Source organism: Megascapheus bottae, chromosome 5 (assembly GCF_031878675.1).
Source record: "Megascapheus bottae isolate mThoBot1 chromosome 5, mThoBot2.hap1, whole genome shotgun sequence".
NCBI classification, from domain to species: Eukaryota; Metazoa; Chordata; class Mammalia; order Rodentia; family Geomyidae; genus Megascapheus; species Megascapheus bottae.
In genome coordinates this window covers 54,371,758-54,380,638 of record NC_143513.1, presented here as the reverse complement: position 1 = coordinate 54,380,638, position 8,881 = coordinate 54,371,758, and positions in this window count along the sequence as shown.

Sequence of the window (8,881 nt, the reverse complement as noted above, 5' to 3'; positions counted from 1 at the left end):
ATCAAGTAAATTCTTGGCAATCAATATAATGATTCTCTAGTATTTATTTAGCTCCCATCTGATATTTGACAATTTAAAAAATAATATTCTACTCAAGGTGAGTGTCTACATAATTTGTTCAACATTGGACATTGTTTCCTTAGGATTTGTCATCAAAATTGATATATTTTAATATGAACGTAGTTAAAGCTCTTAATATTTATTTCAAATGTCTTCCAAAAAGTTGCATCATTTTTCACATTATGGTGCCTAAAACTTTACTACAACAGCTTTTTTATCCTTTTGTCTGAACCAAATGCTTTCTGCTACCTCGACTGTGGAACATGAGAATAGTAATACTGACATGAAGCATTTGAGTTTGGTCCAAGTTCACTGGGTGTTCATGAAGGACTTTCCTCTTTTTCTGTGTGACTGGGTTGATCTGCTTTCACAGTTACAGAGCAATCTCCTTTCAGGTTTTGTTCATACAGCTACTTAACAACAAGAAAAAAATAATGTGCTTTTCAAGAATGGGCTGGGGTTAGGGCCTTGAGATATAATAGTGTATAGAGTTATAATAATGACTCTTCTGTTCTGACAGCTTTCTGATAACAAAATAACAAATATTTATTATAAATAGGAAACATAGGAAGGGATGAAGAAGAAATTATTTTTATTTTAAAGTTGATATATAGAGGGGTTACTGTTACATCAATAAGGTTCTTGTTGCATAGTGTTACCCTCTTTCTCATCTCCCACTTTCCTTCTCATCCTATTCCCCTCAACCACAAGTTGTCAAGTTCATTTACAACAGTATCTTGTGAGTTTCATTGTTGCATTGGTTCACACATTGCTCTTTTACTGACACCATTTGTGAGTCCCCTTACCTTCACCAAATCAGATAAATGCATATACAAAACACAAGCTACCAAAATATCAAACAGTCACAACAGGAGATGAAACAAAGGAAAAAGATAACAAAAGGAAAAAGAAATAACTTCAAACCACGAATTTAAAAAAAAGGAAATTATTAAGTTGCAGTGACATTGTATCTTTTAATTCTTATAGTGCAATAATCCCTTTTAATGTATGGTGTGCTTCTTTCCTAATGTGGTAACACACATAACGCCACATTCACAATACAGCTATCCTACACCATCATAAGCAATTGGGACCACACTATACTAATGCCCTACCATCCTGAGAGCTTCAGGTAAATTTTATCAGACATTATCATGTCATTAAATACACTTTGAAAATATGAATTAAAGAAAGTGTATAATATGCTGCCATAAACCATAATTTATTTGACAGACTTATGATTAGATATTAACCTTTCATTTTTCATTTGCATGGTTTTCTTGACTGCAATAAATGCAAAGCATGAATATTTTTATATAATTATGGTTATATCCCAAGGATTGAGCTTTTTAGCAAAATGGAAAGTTAAACTTACAGCTTGCATGCTCTCTAGGTAGGCATTCTACTACTTGACCCTAGCCTCCAGCCTTTCTAATAATGGTTATTTTGAGGGTAGGGTTTTTGTTTGGTACCAAGCCAGACTAAGGTACATTGCTATTCCCTGTACTAACTGGGTTGAAATGGAGTCTCTCAAAGTTTATTTTGCCAGTGCTGGCCTAGAATCTGAAGCCCTATTCTCTACCTCCCAATTAAACAGGATTACTGCACCCAGCTACTGAGGATAATTTCTTAATGTCTTTGTAAATTGAAACTATGATTTTCCTTACAGGAATTCACTATAGACTTCAAAACTTGGAAAGACTATTTTGGCCAGTTCTCAGCTTGAGTTTACGGCCTGAGCACTGTCCTTGGGTTTTCTCAAGGCTAGATGTCTACCACTTGAGCCACAGCACCACTTCTGGCTTTTTTCTATGTATGTGGTACCGAGAAATCGAACCCGGGTCTTCATGTATACTAGACAAGCACTCTACCTGTAGGCCAGAATCCCTGCCCTGGAAAGATTTTTATTGGCTTATTTTGTTTGTTGCATTATAAAAGAGATAGCATAAATGGAAGGTGGAGATAAAATAAGGAAGGAGTAGTAAATGGTGGTTTCACAGCATTACCATTTTGATTCCATAAATGAAAATTCTGAGTAACTGAGTAGAGGCAATATTCTGAAGAGCAAAGGGAAGGAAATCTTTGGATATCACAAATGAGGTCGCAGCGCAGCTGAAAAACAAAGCTCAACCACAACTCCCCTGTGGAGGAGGAGAACTAAAAATTGAAGCACAAGGTAAGCCAAAGGACTCTATGAAAGACTTGCATTTCTAGCTACAAAAAAGTCCATATTACTCTCGGGGGCCTTGCATTTAATATCTGGTTATGGTGAGACATAGAAGACTCTAATGTCCAACCCTCTGCATGAACAAAGACAGGGGCCCTGCTCAGCAACCTGCACTAGACGGAGTATCCACTCCTTCAGTCTCTTCTTCTTCACTCACCACTGGTTTCTGTAGGCCCTCTGCCTTTTTGAGATCTTAAATACAAGCCTTCAGTGGAGAAGAAAAGACATTGCCTTTGTTGTGTTATACTGCTGGTTTTGTTATTTGGATTTTGTTTTCCTTTTCTAACTCCAATTCTCAAGGACATTTCCAATTCTGTTAAGCAAGCTACAGTCCAGCCAAGACTCAGAGAAAACCCAAAAATTAGATACGGATTTAGACCACTTCATAGACATTTAACTTCTTGAATAGAAAGAGAGAACCACAGGCCACAAAAGACCAAAACACACATTTGAAAAGTCTGCAAGAGGAGGCAAGTCTTCCCACCTCACCAAAAATAGGCAGAGGTCTAGAATCTCCATCCACAGTGATAGGGCTACCATTGAAGGCAAGAACCTAGCCTGAGTAGAAAGATCCACAGGGATTATAATAGGAAGAAATTCCACCTAGCCCTCCCAGTGAGACTGCAGGATGGAAAAGAATCCTACCTGCCAAGTTAGCAGTACCTGCCTGCTATAACTGCCTGGGAGGCATTATAACATCTCTGCCCAAACAACCTCATTGGTTACAAGGAGTCCAGAACTATCAGGAGACTCAAGGAGCTAGGAAACCCCACCAGCTTTGGCCTGTACTCCTAGAGGAGCTCTGCTTTCTGAGGATTACATCCACCTAGAAGCCCCTACCCTGAAACTGTATCTATAGCACCCATAGCCAGTTCATGCATCCTTAGGCAGTACCTAGGGGAGAAATGCTGCAGGCCTCTGACCAAACAGTATCAGTACCAAACACATTAGAAAGATAGTGATGGATCTGTGAGGGCAAACATTTGGAGAAGAATGTTGCATGCTTGATTGGGGCCCAGTCTATGTCCACATTTCTTTTCAAACTGCCAATAGTTCATAATCTGAAAGCATCTAAAAGAGAGGAATACCAACTGATGCTCAAAATACAATATCAAAACAAATAAGAGCCAGTTGGGTGATAGAATGTAAATTCTCATGGCACCTGATGGAAGAAATGTTTTGCTTTTTTAAAAAATTATTACAAAAGTTCTGATTTAGTCCAGACCCGGTGGCTCATGCCTGCATTCCTAGCTACTCAGGAAGCTGAGATCCACGGATCAAGGTTCAAAGCCATCCTGGGCAAAAAATGACCTGAGACCCTTATCTCCAATTAACCTCTATAAAAGGGGAGTTGGGCTTGGCTCAAGGGTACGGCAGTAGCCTTGAGCTGAAGAGCTTAGGGACAGTGCCCCATGATCCACAAAACAACAACAACAACAACAACAAAAAGTGTTATGATTTAGGCAATGGAAATCAAAACCCCACACATTCATTTCTTAGAATCACTATACCTCCCTTGAGAAATCTAATAGGTAGGCAAACTACTGATTTAGACTACACATGAATTTGTGCAAATAAGCATAGTTAGTGACTAGAGTAGAGTCTTTTATGAATAGCTTTGTTTCAATAGCCTCCAGATGTCTATTATGCTCATATAAAATAAGCAATATTGTGCTTTTGCTTTAAGCATACCATTTGGATTCTTGCATTCAAGGATATTCTGTACTAAAGTCAATAACTGCAGCTTGTAATCTAACAGAGTGTCTACTATGTGTAACACACCATGGTGGGATACTTCATAAAACGTATCTTATTTAATCTTTATAATCCTTGGAGGTATGTATTATTACTTCTGTCTCACAGATTAAGAACCTGAGACTCTAGAGAGGTAAAAGGATTTGCAGCAGGTAAACCAGACCGCTTAAACAGCAAGTCTGTGTAAAGTATCTTTCCCAACCTCCTTCTACTTTTCCAATTTTAGGTCTAATGTTTCAAAAATGAAACTAATCTGTTTTCACAACTCATACTATTCTGGCATCAGACCAACATATTCAAGACTATAGGGACTTTTCTCTACCAACTGATATAGAGAGTTGAAGGCTGACACAATAGTTTGTATTTTACCTTCAGAAGGATTTCAACAATGGTAGCAATTTTGAGAGAATATTCGCAAACCACAGATTAACCACTTTCTCCTCTTTACAGGGGAGCAGAATACAAAAATGAGTGGCTTCCTGCCTGCAAAAAAGCAATGGAAACAGAGATACTTATAGCCACAAATATGCTTTGAGGTGCGGGTTTACAAAATTTATTTGTACATAAATTACTCTGAAAACAGACTTAGACTCAAGCATGCCCATGCAGTTTTAGCAACCTGGAGTAAAAACACTTCAAAAACAAAGCAAATGAACTCAAAACAGCACTGCACTTCACCATGTGCTGCCAGGCAAAGCCTGTTTAAAATAAAAATTCTTTCCTCTCCACCAAATATTACACACCATCATAGTTTCAAGAAAAGTGGGATATTTGGCCCATGAATATCATGCAAATGAGTACAGCATATTGTTGAAAATGACAGCATACACAATAGTTTAGAATCAGTTTTGGAGAGATAGCATTATTAATTTGTTCGATTCTTATTTCACAGCAAGCAGTTCTTTGGGTCAGAGCTAGGTCCATGTTTATTTTGTTCACTATCTCTTACATTTTGTAAGCCAGAATATTTGTTTCTTGAAAGTATGCCCTTACTTTACCACTCAGGATACAAGTCATAAATATTTACCCAAGAGAAATAAAACATAGTCCCATACAAAGACTCATACAAAAATATTTATTGCAGCTTTATTCACAGTAGCCAAAACTGTCAACAACTTAAATGCAAATCAATATGTGAATAAATGAACAGATTTTAGCATGCAATGGAATACTACTTGGCAAAAAAAAGAAACGAATGATTCACAACACTGAATGAATAAATCTTAAAATTTAATGCAGAGCAAAAGAAGCCAGACAAAATATAATATTCTTCTATATTAAAGTCTAGAATTTGCAAGTTGTATGCTGATGGCTTAACCCATTGTCTTGGGTTCTCTGGTGACAGATGAAGAGTATCACAGTGTAAGGACAGCTCCAGCCAAAAAGTTCAATCGAGATTTAAAATAGCGCCCTCCCCTTGCAAAGGCAGCATTAGAGATGTGGCTCAAGCAAGTACAATGCTCTGTTCAAACCTAGTTCTAGTACCACCACCACCTCCCCCCCCAAAAAAAATCCAAATAACTAAAGGGAGGAGAAAAGGCTAGAAGGGGAAAGAGGGAAGGAAAGGAGAGAAGAAAGAAAAGGAGGAAGGAACAGAGGGAGGAAGAGAGGGAGGGAAGGGATAAGAGAGGAGAGGAGAGATTTGGGTCTGTTAAGGAACTAAATACAAAGGAGCATGAATATATGTTCAATCAATAACATAGGCACATTCTGGACTGTTACTTTGACATTAAAATGATTGTTTTTCATTATGTGCAAATTATACTTCAGTATGATTTCCAGAATCTGCATTCATAAAGGATAATTGTTTATATCTATCATTAAGAACAATTACCATGACCAAGTAAAAATATCTATATCTTTTTTTTTTGGCCAGTCCTGGGCTTGAGCTTAGGGCCTGAGCACTGTCCTTGGGCTGTCTCAAGGCTAGAGCTCTACCACTTGAGCCTCAGCACCACTTCCAGCTTTTTTCTATGTATGTGGTACCAAAGAATAGAACCTGGGTCTTCGTGCATGCTAGGCAAGCACTTTAACCACTAGGCCAGACTCCTGCCCTATCTATATCTTTTGTATATGCATAGCATTCCTAAAATCAAGATTTGAATGGACTTAGGCTATCCTAAGCTATCTCTGTTATCCAACAATGTGGAAAATTGTGTAAATGGAGAAGTTATCTGACAAGTTACAATGATGGGACTTGGAGAATTAGCCCACCACACACACAGGAAAGTTGTCCACATGAGACCATTGACAGCATTCATTGGTTGCAGACTGTTCCATCCATTGTTGGGTATCTCTTTCTGGTCATCTGTAGAGCATTATTGTCTTGGCACTCACAGCCTTGTGTGTGAACCTCAGTAGACAGAGGAGGCATTTAGGAAAAGCTATTGTGTTCTGAAGCAGTAAGGGTTACAGAAATAGATGGGAACCTTATCCATGCCCTCTACAACACTACAGGAGAAAACACTTCAAAAAGTACACATTTGTTTCAGAAAACTTTGGCAAACAGACATCAGATTTTTGCAACACATTTTTCTTTTCTTTTCTTTTTTTATTTTTGCAGTGCTGGGGCTTGAACTCAGGTTCTAGACCCTATCCCCAACCCAAACCTCTTTTTTTTTTTGCCAGTCCTGGGCTTAAGCTCAGGGCCTGAGCACTGTCCTTGGATTTTTCTCAAGGCTAGAGCTCTACCACTTGAGCCTCAGCACCACTTCTGGCTTTTTCTAAGTATGTGGTACCAAGGAATCGAACCTGGGTCTTCGTGCATGCTAGGCAAGCACTCTACCAGTAGGCCAAACTCCCAGCCCCTCCCCAAACCTCTTTATGCTCAAGGCTAGAGCTCTACCATTTGAGTATAGTACTACTTCCAGCCTTTTCTAAGTATTTCACAGGAGATGAGCGTCTCATGGAAATATGATCTTCAGATCTCAGGCTTCTGAATACCTAGCATTACATGCTTGCATCACTGATGCCTCACTTTGGCAACACATTTTTACATACAAAGATATAAGCAAAAAATAAATAAATCCTGACAATACATCTGAAACCCAAATTCTCAAAGTTCTGATTGCATATTTCCAAGGAAACTGAGATTATATCATTCAAACATGATTAAAAATGTATTATATGATTATGTCATCAAATTAAATGCACATCAATACAGAAAGAAAATAAAACAGAAATACAACTTAGAAAAGCCAAGTTGTGGGAGGGGTGGGTGTAAAGAAATTGAGAAAAAAACATGGGAACTGGTATTACTGTTCAAGAAGTAATGTACTCACTACCTGATGAATGTTACTGTAACCCCTAAGTACATCAACCAACAACAAAATACAATTTAAAAAAAGAAATGCCAAATTGTTCTTTGCTCAACAGTCTTTATTTTAGCATAGAACTCCATTTTCCTAGTAGCACTGAGAGGGAGTAATATATTTAGAGATAGATATATGTAATACACTTAGCTATTAACCCTATCAAACTATTATCCTGAAACAGCAATGAACCTAAATTCTGACATATGAAATTAAAGAGTTACAATAGTTATTTTTGGGGGGATGATGATACAAGTAAGTTTCAAATAATGGTCACAAGTATTCAGGCTTCAAATATTAGTGAATATTAGTTCTTTACATCTAATCTCCCAGGCAATACTTTTGATTTGCTTTTTTAGTATGTAAATCTATATACAATTTGTGTGTATGCAATAATTGCCATATGCATGTAATACAGACTGATATCCTTGATTATTTCTAGTTCCATTATCATCACATCTATCCTACTTTCTGATTTCTAGAATCTTTCCTGGATTTCTGGTTCTTGTTGTTGTTGTTATTGTTGCTGTGTCTGTTTTGCCAGTCTTGGAGCTTGTACTCAGGCCAGGGGCTGGGCACTGTTCCTGAGCTTCTTTTGCTTAAGGCTAGCACTCTACCATTTGAGCCCCAGTGCCACTTCTGGCTTTTTCGGTTTATGTGCTACTGAGGAATCGAACCAGTGCCTCAAGCATGGTAGGCAAGCACTCTACCACTAAGCCTCATTCCCAGCCCTTTCCTGGATTTCTGACTGCACATTTCTAAGAAAATCAAGTCCAAGTTAATGGCTATAGTCAGGCATTTTGTAAAAGTTTTACAAACTAACAAGTAAATTTGAATACTAACATTTTATTTTTAAAGGAATTCTAAGTATGTTGCCAGATATTTCAATGAGATAATTCTTTAAACATTTATATTTTTATTTTTTAACTTGAATTCAACTGGTAAAAATTACAATTTTACAACAAAGTAAATATAAATTACAGATAATTATCAGATAGGCATATTTTAAAGTAATCCTCTACTAATTATTTAAATCATCTTCTTATTAAATCACCTAATTTCATAATTCCTAAATCAGTCATCTTTGCTGTTTTAGAAATTTTTATTTAAAAAAACTTTTATAAATATAAGTAGAATCTCTCTTCCAAGAAAATTAATATATGTAATTTGTTAACTTCCAGTGCTCCATAAAAGCCAATTTGAACCCTTTCTGTATTTAAAAATTTTACATTGGTCTGCTTAGATATAAATTAGATATATTTGCTAGAAGTAAGTGTAAAATTATGATCAAGTCATTTAACATTGACATATAAAAATTTGACAATGAAATCACTGTTTTGTACAATTAATACACCCTAAATAAAAATTTGCATCTCACTTGCCATTTAGTTGTGCCTTTACATAATAGTAATTTTCTTCTCTTATTTTCAACAATGGATTAGTACAATATACAGTATAAAAGAGTTCTTTATATTTTTAAAGGTGACAGCACAGAAGATTAAATTTTCAAATACCACAATAAAGTGAC